The 21,360-nt window shown below is 39.0% G+C and overlaps 2 protein-coding genes across 3 annotated transcripts in view; both read left to right on the forward strand.

The window, feature by feature from the left end:
• Positions 1-21,360, forward strand: part of LOC118724004 (guanylate-binding protein 7) — a 290,363-nt gene that overhangs the window by 228,978 nt on the left and 40,025 nt on the right. The window lies entirely within an intron of this gene.
• LOC118724006 (guanylate-binding protein 1-like) overlaps positions 8,230-21,360 on the forward strand; it is a 133,059-nt gene continuing 119,928 nt past the window's right edge. The window contains exon 1 of the mRNA XM_036446859.2: positions 8,230-8,360. The gene's annotated coding sequence lies outside the window, so the exon portion shown is untranslated. The remainder of the gene's footprint in view (positions 8,361-21,360) is intronic.

Raw genomic sequence — 21,360 nt, forward strand, 5'->3', positions numbered from 1 at the left:
AGCAATTAAGGTTGTTGACCAGCCTTCCTGGCTTCCTGTCAGCATCTCTTTTAATGAAACTGATTTGTTTCCAGCATCCTATATTCATGGTAGCATTATTTATAATAACCAGTGTATAAAAACATTTTAAGGGTTCATTGACAACTGAATGGATAAAGAAAATGTGACATATACACTGAGTGGCCAGATTATTATGATCTCTAAATGCATAATAATCTGGCCACTCAGTATATATATTATATAATACTCAGCCATAACAAAAAATGAAAAGTTGCCATTTGCAACAACAAGGATGGACCTTGAGAGCATATGCTAAGAGAAATATATCAGAACAGAGAAAGTCAAATACCATATGGTATCATATGTGGACAAAAAACAAAACAAAAAGCCCATTTATAAACAGAACTAGAGGCCTGGTGCACAAAATTTGTGCATGGGAGAGAGGAAGGTTGTCCCTCAGCCTGGCCTGCACCCTCCTGCAATCTGTGACTGGTCAGGTAGAATCCCTAGGCCTGACTGGAGATCAGGGCTTTCCTTCCCCCAGCTGTTGGCAGCTGTTCTGGCCCCCACCACTCCACTGCTTGCCATTTGTTGGGCACTACTCCCCCTCCCCCGCCACTAGTTGCCTCCTTCTTTGGCCAACAAGTGTGGGGTGTGATCACTTGGCTGGTCTGGGTCTTCTGCCATTCGATCTATCATGGGGCTTTGCAGTCGATGGCTCTCTAGAGGGAGGCCCCTCTCACCCACAGCAGTGCCACTGGTCTGGTAGCCTCTCTCTTTGAGGTGATCATGGAAGTACCCCTACCCTCTTCCCCAATCAATCGCCCTCTGGCCAGTGGCCTGGGCCTCCCTCTGCAAGGTAATCGTGGGGCGATAGCTGGCCCCCGGACCAGTCACATTGCACCCACCTTGGCTGGCTTGGCACCAGTGCGTGTCATAGCATGGTTGTCTGGAAGGTCATCTGGATGGTTGTTCTGCTGTTCAGTTGTTCATTCGATTTGCATAGTATGCTTTTATTATTATAGATTGGGGGTTGCAAGAGGCACCAGAAGAGGTATAGTGGAAATCAGTAAAAGAAATCAAAAGGTACAGTCTTATAGGTATAAAAGTCATTAAGATGTAATATACATGCAAGTGCTCTTGGGCTGCTGGTTGCGAGTGTCCCTCCCCATGCCTCGTGTAGTTCAGGGTTCAGGTTCAGGATTCGGGCTCTGCAGGAGGCTGCAAACAAATGAAAGAGAAAAGACAAGAAAATACTAATTTGGGAATTGGGGGCTAGAAGGAAGCCCAAGAGAGGACTAGCTTTACTCTGGCCTTGTGATCCCTTTTATTCAGGTTTGGGATCCACCTATAGCCCTTAGGCAGGCAGGCAATTTCCAGTAATAGCTTGATGACAGCCCATTAGTAAGGATTTACATAAGACTAAAAGGTGGCAGTTGCTTCAGCTCCCTTTGTCTCCACCAGACAGTGGATGCATGGCACTTACCCTTGCCAGAGCCTTAAGGTTGACCAGCCTTCCGGGATCCTTGTCCACCTCTTTCTGCTAGTGAAGGCAATGGGCAGCTTCCAACATATACAGCATTGCACCTAGAGTCAATTATACTGTATTGCATATTTTAAAGTTGCTAAGATAGCAAATCTTAAAAGTTCTGATGATAAGAGCCGAAACTGGTTTGGCTCAGTGGTAGAGCGTGGGTCTTCGGACTGAAAGGTCCCAGGTTCGATTCCGGTCAAGGGCATGTACATTGGTTGCGGGCACATCCTCGGTGGGGGGTGTGCAAGAGGCAGCTGGTCAATGTTCATCTCTCATCGACGTTTCTAGCTCTCTATCCCTCTCTCCTCCTCTCTGTAAAAAATCAATAAAATATATTTAAAAAAAAAAGTTCTGATGATAAGAAAAATATTTTGTAACCATGTATGGTGATGAATGTTAACTAGACTTACTATAGTGATCATTTTGCAATATATACAAATATTGAAACGATATGTTGTACACCTAAGACTAATATGTTATATGTTAATTGTGACAATAAAAAGAATTAAAATATTTCACTCATTAAAATGTCATAACAATAGTGATTCAGGGGCTATTTTGCTGAGCAGTGTGCAACGATGATTTTTGTCCCAGATTCTTGTCCAGATGGATTTGATGAATAAAGCCAAGGACAAAAGTGGTAGCTGGGAAATACATAAACTTTATTGCAAATAGACACTATCTCTAAAAATTATGATCCTAAATTTCTATTCCTAAGACACTGTCTCTTGTCTGTTCAGGTTGGAGTTGCTTTTGATCTGCCTAATGGTTGCTTTAATACTTAGCAACTGTATCTTGCCAAGCATTGAAGTTGAAACTCTGCTCAAAGAGTAAAACAGCCTCTTTTTTCCTGGCCAGAAATGTTTTATTACACCTATGGCTCTCAGCTGCTCAGGCCAGGGCTGCTTTTGATCTAACTTATGGCTGCTTAATTGTTCAGGCCAAAATGCCTGAATCCCCATCCTTTTCTGTCTCTCTGAATCCCCATCCTTTTCTGTCTGCCTAATTAAGCTAGCTAGCTACTCTTATGAAAAGCAAAAAACAAGACATCATCTAAGAACAAGTAATCACAATACAAATATCAATCAAAGAACTCCTATGTAGATTATATAAAGAACTTCCTTGTCTGGCTGGTGTGGCTCAGTGGTAGGGCATTAAGCTATAAACCAGGAGGTCATGGTACAATCCCAGTTAGGGCGCATGCCAAAGTTCCAGGATCAATCCTCAGTGGGGGGCATATGAGAGATGTCCAATCAATGATTCTCTCTCATCACTGAAGTTATTTTTCTCTCCCTTCCTTTCTGAAATCAATAAAAAAAATTTTCTTAAGATTAAATTTTCCCCCCTAATTTATTAATTTTCAACCTTCTTTTTTCAAGGTACACATAAAGTAATTACTAAGGCTGCTCTCTTAGGAATTAGTTTGTGTGCCATGAGAAAAAAAAAAAAAAAAAAAGATTGATTCACTGCCTTAAATCAATCTCACATACTGAAAAGTTATACCCTTAAAAAAATACATTCCTGCCAATAAGCATATATAAACAGATGGATTTCAATGTAACAATACTAACATGCAAATTAATTTTATTGTGGCTATCTTTTAGAATAATAGAAGTATTCTAGATACTATATTCCAAGTACACTGGGAAGAGAGGAAATATACCTTTCTCTACCCAGCATTTTAAAAAAAAAATGTTCCTAGAAAGTTTTTCAAACAGCCTTATGTGAAACCAAAAAGCAGGGAATCTGTACAGAATTTATAGTACTCAACAGAAAATAGCTATTTTCTTAACATCTAGTTTATTCCTGAAACTAAGAGCTTGTTCCTGCTTCCACTTACAAAGAATGTGTTCAAAACAAATACTTACTATTTGTTCCACAAGATATTCCTCACTCATAAGAAAAACAAGAGCCACTTTTAATTCACAAAACAGCGAATCAGACTGTCACAGGCAGTGAGAATAAAGGGAGACTCCCTGCTGTGAGTATTTCAGTATTTCTGTCCACATTTGCAAACACAGAACCATGGATGAATCTAATTTGACCTTCCTCTTAACATAATGACTCATCATTGGAAGAAATCCCAAATCAATCACCAGGGCTTTGTCACCCAATGAACTGCTATTAACAAACCATTAGCGCTGGCCACAGTCCTCAGTAGGTCAAGTGTTGTCCCCTGCAGCAAAAGGTTGCAGGTTCAATTCCAGGTCAGTACATTTGCCCAGGATGTGCACTTGATCTCTGGTAGAGGGCCAGCGGGAGGCTGTTTGGATCTCATGTTGACGTTTCTTTCTCTCTCTCTCTTCCTTCCTCTCTTCCTAAAAATCAAAAACAATCAAACAAAAACATTACATATCTTTAAATTGTATTTACTGGTGTGTGAAATGCAAATAATAACACCTACACTATATGCATGTGCTGAAGAATAAATTGAATTTAGTTAATGACACCTGCGAAGAGTTTAGAATCACAGCAGTGTTTGTATTTACTACCTGTTTGGTGATTGTGACACTAGAGACCCAGCACATGTGGGGTTTGGACCCACACTGCACAGCAGAAAAAAGTGCCAGATCATTGCTGCATTTTCCTTTTGGTTTTTTTAAATCCCTCTCTTCCTTTTTCATTTTATGGAGCTGAATAAAAACATATTGAATGCTTATGAAAGTTTTCAAAAAGAAATTGACCAAATATCAAAATATGTTGATAACTATCAGTGACTAGAATGTACAAGTAGAAAATAAAGCAGAATCAAATGTCATTGATAAATTTGAACTGGGATTCAGAAACAAAGTAGCAAAACAGTTCATGAAGCTCTGTGAGACCAACCAATTTTTCCATCACAAACATGTGCTTCACACAACCAAATAGACAACTAAGTAATTAGAAGCAGAAAATGTATTTCCTTAAAAAATTACTCTTCCAGGCATTTTTTAAAAGAATATACTGTGGATTATTGAGACATTCTGTCTGTAACTAATTCTCAAGCAGTTCAGACTTAGAAAGAAAGTATGTGGTAAAATAACATTAAGGGGATTTTGTACTTTTGGCCAAGTTTGTGAGGACTGGAAATTAATTCTTCTTTCAAGGTTTGGTAGAAATCACCAGTGAAGCCATTGGGCCAGAGCTTTTCTTCGTGATAGTTTTTAACCTCTTTACTTGTTACAAGTCTATTCAGATCAGCTATTCTTCTTGGGGCAGTTTCACTAGTTTGTGTCTCTCTAGAAATTTGTTCATTTTTAATCTAATTTGTTGACAAGTGGATGTTCATATTATTGCCCTAATTTTTTTTTTCTGTCAATAGTAATGTCCTCTTTTTCATTCCTGATTTTAATAATTTGAGTCTCCTGTCTTTTCTTCTTGGCAAATTTAGTTAAAATTTTGTCAAAACTGGTTTTCCAAGCACCAACTTTTACTGTCATTGATTTTTTTTATATATTTCCCCTTTATCTATTTCATTAATATCATTTACATAAATCTCTATTTTTTCCTTCTGCTTGTTTTGGGTTTAGTTGCCACAGTGTTCTAAGGTGAAAGGATATTAATTGAGATCTGTTGTTTTCTCAGCGGTACTGCAGAAAACATAAATGATATATTTCTCAGAATATGTTTCAGTCTGTCCTCTGTATCTCTGAGTGTTTCTATTTTATTTGTTAGTTTAATTTGTTCATTAGATTCCACATGTAAGTAAAATTGTATGTTATTTTTTTTCTTTGACTGGCTTACTTCATTTAGCATAACACTCTCCAGTACCTCAGAGGGGAAGGGGGATTGAGAGATTGGGTGAAAAAATGAAGAAATTAAGCAAAAAATAAAAAAATAAAACTCTCACATATAGAGACAACAGTATGGTGATTACTAGAGGACAAGGGGGTGGGAAGGTAGAAGAGAGAAAAGGGGGAATCAATGGTGACAGAAGAGACTTGACATTGGGTGGTAAACATACACTATATGAATGGTGTGTTATAATACACTTGAGAGCCATATAACTATATTAATTGATGTCACTCAATATCCTACCTAATAAAAGAGTAATATGCAAATTAACCATTACTCTGCTACGCCCTCCAGCCATGCCCACCAGTCAATCAGAGCAAGTATGCAAATTAACTGCAACCTAATTGGCTACGGCCATAGAGTGAGCAGGAGGTTTGGGTTTCCCTGGCAATGGAGGAAGCCAAGCTTTCCACACACTGTGTCAGCCCAGGCCTCCACTTAAGGCTATAAAGTTTCAATAATAGAAGATAAATCCCAAGAAAAATGGTGGCAGCCACAGAGCTGGAGAAAACAGGCTAGGGTTGCCCCAGGCAATGGAGGAAGCCAAGCTTTCCACCTGCCCTGGCTGGCCTAGGCCTCCACTCAAGGATACAAAGTTTCAATTATAGAAGGTAAACAAATCCAAACAGAAATGGTGGCAGCCACAAAGTGAGCAGGAGGCTTGGCTCTGCTCAAGGCTACAAAGTTTCAATTGTAGAAGATAAATAAATTCCAGATACCAGGGCCTCTGCTTAGGTTGCCAGGGGGTGTGGCTGACTTACAAACCACCACAGGCCCCTGACCCAGGCCACGCCATGCCCCAAGGACTCCCACCCTGATCCAGGACACCCTTCAGAGGAAACCAGCTGGCCTCCACCCGTGCAACTAGGCCTCTATCCTATCTAACAAAAGAGTAATATGCAGATTGACCATCACTCCAACACACAATATGGCTGCCACCATGTGGTCAAAGATCCTGCCCTTATGTAGACTCAAGATGGCCACCACAAGATGGCCAGCAGGGGAGGGCAATTGGGAGGCATCAGGCCTGCAACAGAGGGCAGTTTTGAGGGACCAGATCTTCAAGGGAGGGCAGTTGGAGGTGATCAACCCTGCAGGGGAGGGCAGTTAGGGGTGATTGGGCTGGCAGAGGAGGAATGTTGGGGGCAAACAGGCTGGCAGGGGAGCAGTTAGACATCAATCAGGCTGGCCTGGGAGTAGTTAGGGTGATCAGGCTGACAGGCAGAAGCAGTTAGGGGCAATCAGGCAGGCAGGCAGGTGAGCAGTTGGGAGCCAGCAGTCCTGGATTGTGAGAGGGAAGTCCGACTGCCTGATGGGATCGGGTCTAAAAGGGCAGTTGAACATTCTTCAAGGGGTTCCAGATTGGAGAAGGTACAGGCTGAGCTGAGGGATACCCCCCCACCTCGTGCATGAATTTTGTGCACTGTGCCTCTAGTATTCAATAAAATTAAAAAGAAAAAGAATATACCTTAAATTTATGCTAAGTTAATTCCAGTGAAATACAGAACAGTTACTTCTATAACTCTATTCCTTCTTACCTCCATTTAATGCTATTATTTTTACTCCAGAGGCCTGATGCACAATATTCATTGTGCATCCCTCTGGCACCTGGACTTCCCTCACAGCCCCAGCTTCATCTGGAAGGATGTCTAGTCTAATTAGCATATTACCTTTTATTATTATAGATATATATTACAAATTACATCTATACATGTAACAATCCCAACAAAACATTTTGATAGTTATTAATTTATATGATATTATGTCTTTTAAAGAGAATGAAGGAGAAAGAACAAATGTATAGGGCTTGTTATAGTACTTTCTTTCTTATAATTTCTGCTTCTCTGTATTCCTATGAGTTATATCTTTATTTCAATAGGCAGTGTAACTACTTACCTCCTTTATTCTGTTTTATTAAATATATTACTTTTAAGTATAAAATAGGCCCTTATATACATATTGTTGTATACAATTGCTTCTTAAACCAGTTAAGAGGAGAAAGAAGAGGACTGTATTTATACTGTCTTTTCCAATTGCACAATTCTCTTACTGCTACGCTTTGTTTTTCTATGTGAATTTTCATTACCATCTGAAGTCATTTGTTTCCTACCTGAAAACCTCCTTTTGTATTTTTTTTAAAGGTCATTTGATAGAAATAAAGTTTCTTCAAGTCTCCATAAATAAATCAGTTTCAATAAAATCAGTTCTTTGGGAGAGAATGTAAGAGACCTCTGTGACTATGCACTGCCTCTCTCCCTGGGTAAATATCTCTGAGCCACTGCTCCTCCCTGGGCAGGGGTGGTAGCCTCTGGTCTTCCCCACTTGCCTCTCCCAGCTTGGAAACTCCTTCCTACAAGTGAGCCAGAGGGAGGGTGATCAGGCCAGGCAAGCATGGGTGGAGGTTGACAACCCAATCCTCTAGGAATTTAGTCTCTGCAACTCAGTGTTGGAGGGGATGAAAAATACTGGTGACTTGCCTCTCCCAGGGACGTACCTGACCCTGTTTGAAAGAGGGAAGAGGGAGCCACATCTAGTTGACCACACCCTCCAGGAACCAGCAATGAAGCTTTTGTCAAATTGAACTAGTTATGAAATTCTGTGAAATTCAGGTACCCTTCTTTCTTTACAGCTTTCAGAAATTCCTTTGATGGTTGTTCAATCACTGCTTTGTACTCAGTGTTTTCAATTTCACATTGCTCTAAGTTAGGGGTGTCGAACTCAATCAGAGAAGGGGCCAAAATCTAAAATCCAGCCTAAATCACGGGCTGAATGGTTTACTGAACAGTCATAAACTGTCATTGTGATGGAAACGCAGCGGAGTGCAGTGATGACAGCGCGGTGCGGGCCACATTGCAAGGCCTGGCGGGACGGATTTGGCCCGTGGGCCTTGTGTTTGACACATGTGCTCTAAGTCATTCACTTCTAATTAATGGGTCTTTTGGAATTCCAGAAAGTCACATGACATAAGACGAGTAAATAAAAGCTCAAACATCTTTTGAAAGACAGAGAAATTACAGAAACCACTCCAACCTACACTGAGGAGAAAAAACAGGTAAGAACTTTATTTTGAAAACACCATATATTTTGATCACACATTGAGTTTTTTATTTCATTGAGCATAAGCCAAGTTTAAAATACTCAGTAATGACCTCAGTGCAAGCCCAAGATGGTCTACTGATTGCTAACAGATTGTACTTTACATAAACCTTCTTCTTTTTAACTAATTACATTTGTAAAGGAGCCAACACATAACTGTCAACTGATAGCTGGAGAAGTACTTGCTGTCCTTCAAACTTTTCTAGCAGTGTAAAATTCTATTGTATAGTCACTCATGATTTATTCTGAATGTTATGTTCAGCCTCATCATCTATTCCTATCACACACATGACCACTACTTAAATCAAACAAAATAACATGTAGTATCTTTGTGTGAAGACACTCTCTGACAATTCTGATTGGCTTCTGTAGATCCTTCCACCAGCCTGCTCCTCTTCTCTTCAGAATTCCACATTCTGCCTGCTCTTGAGAGCAAAGCCCAGTTACTTTCAACCTAATGGGATTGCTTCTCACTCAGACATAATCTATTCTTGACCTGAATCACAGAATAATTTTTTTCTGGGTTTTGCATTCCCCCTTTGTATTTTCCATTATAACATTAGGTTACACTCCTGTCAGAGTTAATGATCTTGAATGCATTTATATGTTGCCAGGTATCAATGCACCTCTAGCACGTCATCTCTGGAGGTCCAAGATAGCCCTATGAATCTTTACATCCACAAAACTAAATGCAGCATCTGGTATTTTTTAGATGTATAATGAGAAGTTGATAAATTTAACTGACAAGCATTTGTGTCCCTAGTAACCTCGTGGTCAAATAAATAATTAACCATGTATTATGGCACTAGAGGCCTGGTGCATGAAATTTGTGCACTCAATGGTGTGGGAGATCCCTCAACCTGGATTGTGAAATGGCACAGTCCAGGCTGAGGAACCCCACCGATGCATGATAAGGGCTGGGGAGGGACATGAGAGGTTGGCCAGCCAGGGAGAGAACTACAGGAGGGCTCCAGGGCGTGTCTGGTCTCTCTCACTCAGTCCGAATTGGCTTGACCCCAGCAGCAAGCTAACCTAGTGGTCGGAGCATCTGCCATCTGATAGTCAGTGCATGTCATAGCAAGCATTTGAGCAGTCTTAGCTTTGATTGGTTGAACTGACGACCAGATACTTAGCATATTATGCTTTAATTATATAAGTTACTTCTATGTTCTTGAGTCTGTTTTAAACATTTTGTAAACATTTACATTGTCATTTATTCTTTTAATAGCTAAAGAACTTAGGCCATGAGTGGTGTCAATGTCAATACCGAAAATGAGGTTTGAATTTATCACTGTCTTCACAGTGTATGTTATTTGTCCTACTGCTCAGTTATAGTAGAGCTGGCATAGTGCATGAACAAATGGAAGACACCTCAGTCTCCTGTGCACTTTCTAGGGTGACTCAAAAAATGACTCATGGATCTTTGTTCTGGCCGTGCTTCTGAGCAGCATGTTTGTCTATAATACAACAGCATGGGCACTATCAATCACCAGGCCCTAGAGCAGTGTATATCCCTCTAGGAACAAAATCTCCATTTGCTATGGAGTCTACGTAAATGTAACTGAGACTATTTTGTGATTTTTTTTTTTTCATGTCAATAATCAAGGTTGAGGAGAAAGGGACACAGAGTGAATGGAAATGTAATAAAAATTACATAGCAAAAATATCTGCTATGTTACTGAACTAACAAAGCTAATAAGGATGTAATCCTCTCCCAGCTCTGGTGAAGGAGATGACTCAGCCAAGTTTTTGAGTTTCTTTCTATACTTTGTTTGTGCTGTAAGGGATTTCATGCTGGAGTTGAAGTTAGTTGGAGGCACCATCAATAAAGGTGAATACCTGGAGAATGGTTTGAAGTTGGTTCCAGGTATCAGAGAATGGTCTGGGTAGTGGAGAATGAAACATTTGACTCCTATTTTATTTTTCACATTATATTTCTTTCTTTCTTTTTTTTTTTTTTAAATGACAACATAATTTATTGAGGGCCTTTTATGTAGATCCTATCTCTCTGACTTCTTTTATAAAAAATTTTATTGGGGTTACATTAGTCAGCATGGACATATAGGTTTCATGTGTGGATTACTAATTTATAAAATCTGTATATAGGATCATGTGCCCACCACCCAAACTCAAATCTTCTCCTGTCACCTCATATTAAGACCCCTTTCTTCACCCCTCCCTCTGGCAACCACTACACTGTTGTTTTTATTCATAAGTTTCAATTTTATATTCCACACTAGAGGCCTGGTGCATGAAATTCATGCACAAGGGTGGCCCCCTCAGCCCAGTCTGCATCCTCTCCAATCCAGGACCCCTCGGGGGATGTCTGACAGCTGGACATCCCTCTCATAATCCTGGACCACTGGTTCCTAATCACTCACCTAACTGCCTGCCTAGTTGCCCCTAACTGCCCCCACCCCCCGCCCTGCTGCTGGCCTGTTTGCCCCCAACTAACCTCCTCCCCCCACCAACCTAGTAGCCTCTCATTTCCTCTCCTGCTAGCCTAATTGCCCACAACTGCTCCCCCTGCCAGCCTGATCGCCCCAACTGCACACTCCTCTCCCCCCACCCCATCAGCCTGGTCACTTCTTACTGTCCCTCCCCTGCCAGCCTGGTCACCCCCAACTGCCCCCAACTCCTGTCCTTGTCATCCCTCACTAAACTCCCTGCTGGCCTGGTTGTCCCACACATCCTGCTTGTTCAGTCTTTTGGTCATCCCTCACTAACCCCCCTGCTGACTTAGTTGGAAGCAGCCATCTTGGGAGGGTGTGAGGGTCAATTTGCATATTACCTCTTTTATGAGTGAAATCATATAGTTCGTAGCATTTTCTGTTTGATTTATTTCACTTCGCATAATATTCTCAAGGTCCATCTATGTTGTTGTAAATGATGCTATTTCATTCTTTCTTATGATCCTGTAGTACTCCATTGTGTATATATACCACCTTCTTTATCCAGTCCTCTAGAATAGGGCATTTGGGTTCTTTTTAAATCTTGGCCACCATGAATAATGCTGCAATGAACATATATCTTTGTGTATAAAAATGACTTTGAGTTTTTCAGATATATACCCAAGAGGGGCATTGTTGGGTCCTATGGTAGCTCTATTGCTTTTCATAGTGATTGTACCAGTGTTCATTACCACCAGCAGTGAATTGAGGGTTCTCTTTTTTTCCACAACCTCTCTCACAACTATTGTTGCTTGTCTTGTTGATAATGGCCACTCTAACTGGTATAAGGTGGTATCTCATTATAGTTTTAATTTGCATTTCTCTGGTTGCCAGAGAGGTTGAACATCTTTTCATATATCTATTAGCAGTTTGTATGTCTTCTTTCAGGTCCTCTGCCCACTTTTTAATTGGATTTTTTTATTTGTTTGGTATTGAGTTTTATGAGTTCTTTACATATTTTGGAAATTAAACCTTTGTCAGAGCTACTGTTTGCAAATATCATCTCCCATCTGGTTGGCTGCCTGTTTTTTTTTTTTGTTGTTGTTTGTTTTTTTGTTGTTATTGTCCACTTCTATTGCTGTGCAAAAGCTTTCAGATTACATAATATAGTCCCATTCACTTATTTTTGCCTTTACCTCCCTTGTCTTTGGGGTTGTTAAATCCATAAAATGTTCTCTACCACCCAGCTCTCTATAAGCTTGGTGCCTATACTTTTTTCTATTTGACTTATAGTTTTGGGTCTTATGTTTAAGTCTTTGATCCATTTTGAATTAATTTTTGTGCATGGAGACAAACTGCAATCCAGTTTCATTTGTTTGCATGTATGGCTTTCCAGTTTTCCCAGGACCATTTATTGAAGAGACTATCTTTATTCTAATGTGCATTTCTTGCTCCTTTGTCAAAAATTATCTGTCCATATATGTGTGATATTATAGGGCTCTCTATTCAGTTCCATTGATACATTTGTCTGATTTTTCTTCCTATAGCATGATGTTTTGATTATTGTAACTCTGTAATATAATCAGCTAGCATGATACTTCCAGTGTTCTTTTCTTTTCAGTTTCACTTTGGCTATTCTGAGTCTTGATTCCACACAAATCTGATGATTTCTCATTCTGTTTCTTTAAAAATGACATTGTTATTTTGATGGAGATAGCATTAAATCTGTATATTGCATTGGGTAAAATGTCCATTTTAACTTGACTCTTCCAATCCATGAACACAGGATATTTTTCCAGTTCGTCCTGTCTTTTTCAATCTCTTTTAATAATGTTTTGTAAATTTCAATATATAAGTCTTTTACATTCTTTATTAAGTTCATTCCTAGGTATTATATTCTTTTGGTTGTGATTGCAAAAGGAATTGTTTTCTCCATTTCTTTTTCTGAAGTTTTGTTGTTGGTATATAGGAAGGTCATGGATTTTTATACATTAATTTTGTATCCTGCAACTTGACTGTATTTGTTCATTGTTTCCAGTGTTGGTTTTTTGTTTTGGTTTGGTTTGGTTTGAGTTTTTTTGTTTTTGTTTTTGTTTTGTTTTTGTTTTTGGTAGTCTTTAGGGTTTTCTATATACAGCACCATGTCATCCACAAAAAGTGATAGTTTTACTTCTTCCTTCCCTATTTGGATGCCTTATATTTCTTTCCCTTACCTTATTGCTCTGTGTAGGATTTCAGTACTATGTTGAATAAGAGTGGTGATAGTGGACATCTTTGTCTTGTTCCTGATCTTAGGGGAAAAGCTTTCAGTTTTTCACCACTGAGTATGATATTGGCTGAGGGCTTTTCATATATGGACTTTATTATGTTGAGGTACTTTCCTTCTATTCCTATTTTATTGAGTGTTTTAATCATAAATGTATGTTGTATCTTTCAAATGCTTTTTCTGTATCTATTGACAAGATCATATTATTTTTATCCTTTCTTTTGTTAATGTGGTGTATTACATTGATTGATTTTCAAATGTTGAACCATCCTTATGCCCCTGAATGAATCTCACTAGATCATGATATATTATTGTTTGGATGTACTGTTGGATTAGATTAGCTAGTATTTTGTTTAAAATTTTTGCATCTGTATTCATCAGGGATATTGGTCTGTAATTTTCTTGTTTGTGTTATCTCTGTCAGGTTTTGATATCAGGTTTATATTGGCCTTATAGAATATGTTAGGGTGTATTGCCTCTTCTTCAATTTTTTTTTGAAGTGTTTAAAAAGAACAGGCTTTGATTCTTATTTGAATGTTTGGTAGAATTCACTGGTGAAGCTCTCTGGTCCTAGACTTTTGTTTTTTTGGCAGGTTTTTTATGGTTGTTTCAATTTCCTCACTGCTGATCATTCTATTATATTTAGGTTTTCCAGTTCCTCATGATTTAGTCTAGAAAGATTATATATTTTCAGGAACTTATTCAATTTTTCTAGGTTATTGAATTTGGTGGCATAACCTCTTTCATAATATTCTATCATGATCCTTTGTATATCTGTGGTGATTTCTCCTTTTTCAGTTCTGATTTTGTTTATATGGGTCTTTTCCCTTTTTTTCCTTAGTGAGTCTAGCCAAGGGTTTGTTAATTTTTATTAATATTTCCCAAGAATGAACTTTTTGTTTTATTGATTTTTTTTGTATTGTCTTTTTGTTTTCTATTTCATTTAATTCTGCTCTGATTTGTATTATTTCCTTTCTTCTATTAACCTTGGGGTGCTTTTGTTCTTCTTTCTCTAGTCTTTTAAGGTGTGATGTTACGTTGTTTACTTGGGATTTCTCTTGTTTCTTGAGATAGGCTTGTGGTGATATAAACTTCCTTCTTATTACACCTTTCACTGCATCCCAGAGGTTTTAATATGCCGTATTATCACTTTCATTTGTCTCTATGTACCTTTTGGTCTAATGTTTTATTTCTTCTTTGACCCAGTTATTTTCTAGTAGTACTTAGTTATTTAATCTTTATGTATTTATAGTTGTGTGTGTTTTTTTTATCTCCTTTTTGCAGTTGATTTCTAATTTCATGGCATCATGGTCATAAAATATACTTGGAATAATTTCAATCTTTTTAAATTTGTTGATGCTTGTTCTGTGATCCAACATATGGTTTGTCCTCGAGAATGTTCCATGTTCACTGGAAAAGAACGTATAGTCTGATGTTCTGGGATGAAATGTTCTGTAAATGTCAGTTATATCCATTTGTTACAGTATTTCATTTAAGGCTGATATTTCTTTATTGATTTTTGTTTGGTTGGTCTGTATAGAGTTGTGAATGGAGTATTAACATCTCCAACTATAGTTGTGTTTTTATCTCTTTCTCCCTTTAGTTTTGTGAGCAGCTGTTTAATATATTTTAGTGCTCCCTGATTGGGTGCATATATATTAAGAAATGTTATGTTTTATGATGCAGTGTTCCCTTTATCTGTATAATGTATCCATCTTTGTCACCTTGAGATCTATTTTTTCAGATATATGTCTTGCTATACCTGCTTTTCTGTTGATGTTGTTTGCTTGGAGAATCACTTTCCACCCTTTTACCTTGAATCTACCTTTATCTCTGCTGTTTAGTTGTGTCTCTTGTAGGCAGCATATGGTTGGGTTTTGTTTTCACTCTGCTACTCTGTGTTTCTTTACTGGTGAATTTATACCACTTACATTTAGGGTGATTACTGATGTGTGAGGATTTCCTATAGCCATTTTATCTTTTGTTTTCTGGTAACTCTGTGCCTTCATTGGTTCTTTTCTTTTATGCTTCTACCATAGGCCTGATGCATGAAATTCATGCAAGAATAGGCCTTTGCAGCCTTGGCTGCCTTGCAACCTTGGCTGCCTTGGCTGCCCACCCTCTGCCCACTGGCTATTCTGGAAGGTTGTTACAAAAGGCTATTCTGAAAGGTTGTTCTTCAGTCTGGTCAAATTAGCATATTAGCTTTTTATTATATAGGATCTGTTGGTTGTTTTGGTGGTATTCTATACATCTTTCCTCTTTTTTGATGCTATATGTCTTCTTTGGTGAATTTCTATGTGTGGTAGCCATTAGTTTTATAAAAAGTGAAGTTGCATATACTGTATACCATAGATTTCTTTCCTTTTTTAGTGCATCTGATCTTCATCTTTCTTTGCCTGTTCATACCTGTCCCTCTTCCCCTTGTATGTTTTTGTTGTCACAAATTATCCCTATTTATGCTGCAAAGTTTTGGAAATTCTACTGGTGTTATTATGACTTCATGTTCTTTTTTCTTCTTTTTTTTTTCAGTTAGAATAATTCCCTTGAGTATTTCCTGCAATGGAGGTTTCCTAGTAATAAAATCCCCCAGCTTCTACATGTCTGGGAATGTTTTTATTTCTCTGCCGGGATTCTTGTCCCAGTATTACAGAGTTAAGCAATCTGGAGAAAGGCTGTGTGTAGATTAAGTAGGAGTCCAAGCATGAAAGATAATTTTGAAAGGCATTGGGGGTCAGAGGAGCTTCAGCTAAAGGAGCTAAAGATTCCCCTTATCTCAGGACCCCTTGCTTTTTATTAACCCAATTTGTCCTAAGGCAAGGTGGAGATAATGCACTTCAAAGGGTGGGGTTCAGAAGCATTGTTAGATTAAAGAATAGCCTACAGCTGTTCAGGTGTTTGGCCAACAGGAGGCAATAACATGTAGACTACAATGCCCTGGCAGCAAACAATAATCCTATTCAGATTTTGGGGAAGTGCTCTTTAGCCACTTCAACAGGTAATTATATATATGACTCAGCCCTTGTTGAGACCTGAAGTTTCATTAACCTTTTGATAAAACTCTTGTAATTATGACATGCTGGAATTGGCTCCTGCTATTTCTCTTTCATATTTATAAAGTAATTTTTATGGATATAATATGTGTGGTTGGTACTTTCTTTCTTTTAAATGTTTGAATATTTGGTTCCACTCTCTTCTGACTTGTACAGTTTCTGCTGAGAAGTCAGGTGAAATTCTGATGGGTTTTCCTTTGTAGGTCACTTGCTTCTTTTCCCTGGATGCTTTGAGGATTTTTTCTTTATCCCTAAGTTTTGACAGCTTCATTACCAAGTGCCTTGGAGAGGGCCTCTTCAGATTGAGATAACTAGGTGTTCTGTTTACTTCTTGGATTTCAGGATCTAATTTTTTCCCATAGATTTGAGAAGTTCTCATCCACTGTTTATTTTAATATACTGTCCATTCCAAACTCTCTCTCTTCCTCCTCCACTATGCCTATGATTCTGATGGTATTTTATTTTTATGGAATCAGAGAGTTCTCATAGGACTATTTTGTATTTCTTTATTCTCAATTCTCTCTCTTCTTCCCTTTGCATCATTTCTTGATTCCTATCTTCAATATTGAAATATGGTAGCACTCATACTTGGGTAAAAACTGCTCTTTGAATTTTAACCTTGCTATCTGACTTCTACCTTCGATTGCTTGCTTAAACAATAGGGTAGTTACAGGAGATTGACTCCCACTGACTCAGTAGCTTCAGGGGTAGAAACTGTAGATAACCTTTAGTTCTGCTTTTGTATTATGGGCAAGATAGGGCCACATCCAATGTCAAGCAGATGTGACTGGGAACCAACCCTGCAGGCCGTCCCCAGTCTTTAGAATTTAGTCCTGAGGGGCCAATCAGGGTTAGCCGAGGCAGTGACATCACCTACCTGAATAAAACTCCTGGACTGGGCGATATTCGCTCTCTTCCGCCATGCTGCCGGCATGAGTGGGATAGCCCATGCTAGCATGGAGATGGCTCTTTTGTTTATTGCATCGGACTCGGCTCCCTGGTGGTCCTTGGGGATCATGACTGGAATCCCCAGCCAGGACCATGAGGGACCCCCATTCCGAAGAGCCTGACTGGCCGCGGTAGGTGTGTGTTTGTCTGTGTTTTTGTGTGAGCGCTCTGGAGGGACTGCCCCTCCATCAGGGCTCTTACCTGGGTGTTTACTGGCTGTTGCGTCAGCCATGGTTTGAGTCCAGATTCGAATCTGTAATAAATTCTAGCATGCTTAATCAAATTGGCTCCGGTGGTCCATCTCTTGGGGACTCGCTTCGTAACAAATATCACTAGTTCTTTCCTCTAATTGGTTGGTTCTGTTTTCTATGCTCATCAGCTCACTCTTGATTTCTTTAATTGCCTGCTTCATTTCCAGGATTTCCACTATATTCTTTTTTAAAAATTAATTTTTTTTGGAGAAATACTCATTTTGTTCAATGATTTGGTTTTATTTATTTATTTATTTATTTTTTAAAAATATATTTAATATATTATTGATTTTTTACAGAGAGGAAGAGAGAGGGATAGAGAGCTAGAAATATCAATGAGAGAGAAACATCGACCAGTTGCCTCCTGCACACCCCCTATGGGGGATGTACCTGCAACCAATGTACATGCCCTTGACTAGAATCAAACCTAGGATCTTTCAGTCTGCAGGCTGACGCTCTATCCACTGAGCCAAACCGGTATTGGCCAATGATTTGTTTTCTGAGTGAATTGCTTGTCAGAATTTTCTCACATCTCATTGAGTATTTTCGGAACTTCAATCTTGAAATCTCTGTCATGCATCTCGCATAATACCATGTGTTCCAGCCTGTTTTCTGGGGATTTATCAATTTCTTTCTGGTCATCGTTGTTGTGGTTGTTCATGTCATTAGCTGTTCTCCTTTGTTTTCCTATTAATCTCTGAGGAGGTCTTTCTAGTCTGTTCCAATAGATAGAGCTGAGTTGTAAGATTTTCATCCTCTGTAGCCTTACAGTTTTGAGTCTCTGAGGCTTCTGTAGGGCTGTACAGCCTCTGCTGCTTGGGAGTAAGGTTTGTTTTTCCTTACAGTAATGGTGACCCCTCACCTACACATGTCCACACAAGCACCCCTCCTGGGGCTCATTCACAGAGGGAAACTGTTTCTACTGCAACAGCTCTTGGCCTACAGATAATAACTCCTGGAGCCAGCTCTAATGGGAGTGGAAAGCAAGATTTGGAAATCTAATCAGTGGCAGATTTCTGCAATTTACTTTGTCTGAAAGATAGCAGCCAGGCCCAGCCCTGGGGAGCAACTATGTAAGGAAGGTGTCAGCTGTCTCACAGCTTATGCATAAAACTCATATCCCATTCACAAGTGCCCACAGGGTTCAGACACACTCTCATTGCTTGTGTGCATTACCACCACACAATGCTGCCACTCCTGTGGCTGTTCCAACAGCCAGGTTTGCTCTCTGTTAGACTGACCAGCTGAGGGAAGTTCCCCTAACTTCTCCGTCAGGTCCCAGATGTGCTACAGACATGCTATTGCACTGTAGCCCTGTTCTGCTTCCCTCCCATCTCTTCTCCCCACTTATTCCAAGAAGCCCACTTTAGTTATTCCAGTGTGCAGGCCTCTCAGATATGTATCCATGTTGAGCAAGGAATTCTTTGTTGAATTAAAGGTGGTTATTTTGTTGAAATGTTAGAAGGAGAGAATAGAAGTGCCCTTAACCACCATTTCTCTGATGTCACTCCCACATTTTATTTCTGACCAGAGGATCTACACTAATAAAAGAGAAATATGCAAATTGACTGTCTCCACAATGACCATCTGCCCCATGGCAGAGCATGCTTTGGCAGTGAGTGCCAAGCCTTCCACCTGTTCTGGAGACTCGGGAGGTGGGGGACAATAAAGAATGGGGGCAGGGGACTGGGGAGAGAAAAGAATGTGGAGCGTCTACAATGAAAAAGTGCTTAAAAAGAGGCTTGGAAGCCTGACAGGAAGTTTTGTTCTGTTTCCCCGGTGGCTGCACCTTAGGAAGGGCAGAGAGCATGGCTCTGAGGTTCCCTGTGCAGTCAGGTTCCACAGCCAACTGGAATTGGCCTCAGTGTCCTGGTCTGTAAAATGGATTAAGCGTGTCCCAGTGCCTTCACTGAGCTTTGATGGCCAATTGAGATACTATATAAGGGAAGTGATGAAGAAAAGGAAGTGAGAAAGAAAAGGAAGGATGAGCAACACAAAAGAAATATTGGAAGGAACCTGTAAACCTATTGTCACTTAAATAGGGAATAGAGTCAATAGTGTTGTAATGATGGTGGGTACTGGAAATATCCGAAAACACTTTGTCAAGTATATGATTGTCTAACCACTATTCTGTAACTAATATAAAACCTGAAACTAATACAAAATAATATTGAATGTAAAGAAATGAAAATTGGAGTGAAATTTTTATAAATTTCAAAGTTTAAAGGCTATAAAGAAAAAAGGAGAATTAAAAAATAGTGTTTTTCATTTTACCACTTTATTATCTTTTTAGTGCATGAAAAGACAGTTGTTTTTATATGGTGCTTTTGTGCTTTTCTAAATCATTATCTCATTTTAATTTCAGGGCAAGTTAAAGACAAGATAATTATTCCCTCCACTATTCAAAGAAAGGGAATCTTGGTGTTTGGTCCCATTCAATTGTCAAGCCCTTATTGTAAAGCAGGGTTAGTAAAATTTTCTGTGAAGGGTCATATCTGTACTATAATAATAAAAGCCTTGGGGGTGATCAGGCCAGCAAGTGAGAGTAGTTGGGGGCAATCAGGCTAGCAGAGGAGCAGTTAGGGAGCAATCAGGCAGGCAGGTGAGCGGTTAGAAGCCAGTGGTCCCAGACTGTGAGAGGGATGTCTGACTTCAGGTCATCCCTTGAGGTGCAGATTGGAGAGGTGCAGGCTGGGCTGAAGGACACTCTCCCCAATGCACAAGTTTTTTGCACCAGGCCTCTAGTAGGATTATAAAATAAAAAGGTTTTTCATAGTGTAAGATACAATCAATAAGTGAATATGCAGCCTCTGGAATGGGATAAAATATTTGCCAACCATATACCTGATAAAAGGTTCATATAAAAAAAATAAAGAACTTCTACAACTCCATAGCAAAAAAACAAACAAACAAACAAACAAAAAACACACACAAAAAAACCCACACACAAATAAACCATTTTTAAGTAAGTGAATAAACATTTTCAAAAGAAGGCATAGAAATCACCAATAAGTATGTGAAAAGGCATTGAACATCACTAATCACCAGGGAAATGCAAATGAAAACCACAAGGAGATATCACCTCATATTTTCCAGAAGGTGTATTAAAAAACAAAAAGAAAAGAAAACAAATGCTGGCAAGAATGTGGAGCAAAGCAAATCCTTGTACACTCTTGGTGGGATTGATTATTGGTACCGTCACTATAGAAAACAGTATGTACTTTTCCCAACAAATAATTTAAAAAATAGCACTATCATATGATCCAGCAAGCCCACTTCTTGATACATATGGAAATGAAAACATCAAAGAGAGATCCTCACTCCCGTGTTTGCAGAGGCATTGTGCACAAGGTCCAAGACTTAGAGGTAACCTAACCATCTTTTGAAGGATGACTGAATAAAGAAAACGTACAATGGAATGTAATTCAGCCTTAAAAAAATAAATATTGTAATTTGTGGCAATATGCATGAGCCTGGTTCATGTTATGTTAAATAAAATATGCCAGATGCATATACTACATGATACTACTTATATGAGGAATGAGAAACAATGAAAGTCAATGGAGCAGATATTAGATTGGTGGTTGCCAGGGGTGGCTGAGATATTATTTAAGGGCATAAAGTGAGATTGATTTAAGCCAATGGTTTTATTATTTATTTTTTAAGATATATATTTTTTTTTATTGATTTCAGAAAGGAAGGGAGAGGGAGGAAGAGATAGAGAAAATCATTGATTTGCTGCCTCCTGCATGCCCACACTGAGGTTTGAGCCCACAACTGACCTGAAATCGAACAAGTGTCTTCCTGGTTCATTGGTCAATGCTAACCACAAAGCCATACCAGCTGGGCAAGGCAGCAATTTTCAATCTTTCTTTTCTCATGGCACACATTAACTAATTACTAAAAGAGCACTCTTAGTAATTAGTTTATGTGTGCCTTTAGAAAAAAAGGATTGAAAATCACTGAATTAAGAAATAATTTTTTTAAAATTTTTTTTATTGATTAGAGAGATAAAACATCAATGCTGAGAAAGAATCATTGATTGGCT

Source organism: Pipistrellus kuhlii, unplaced genomic scaffold (assembly GCF_014108245.1).
Source record: "Pipistrellus kuhlii isolate mPipKuh1 unplaced genomic scaffold, mPipKuh1.p scaffold_m20_p_2, whole genome shotgun sequence".
In the NCBI taxonomy this organism is placed as follows: domain Eukaryota; kingdom Metazoa; phylum Chordata; class Mammalia; order Chiroptera; family Vespertilionidae; genus Pipistrellus; species Pipistrellus kuhlii.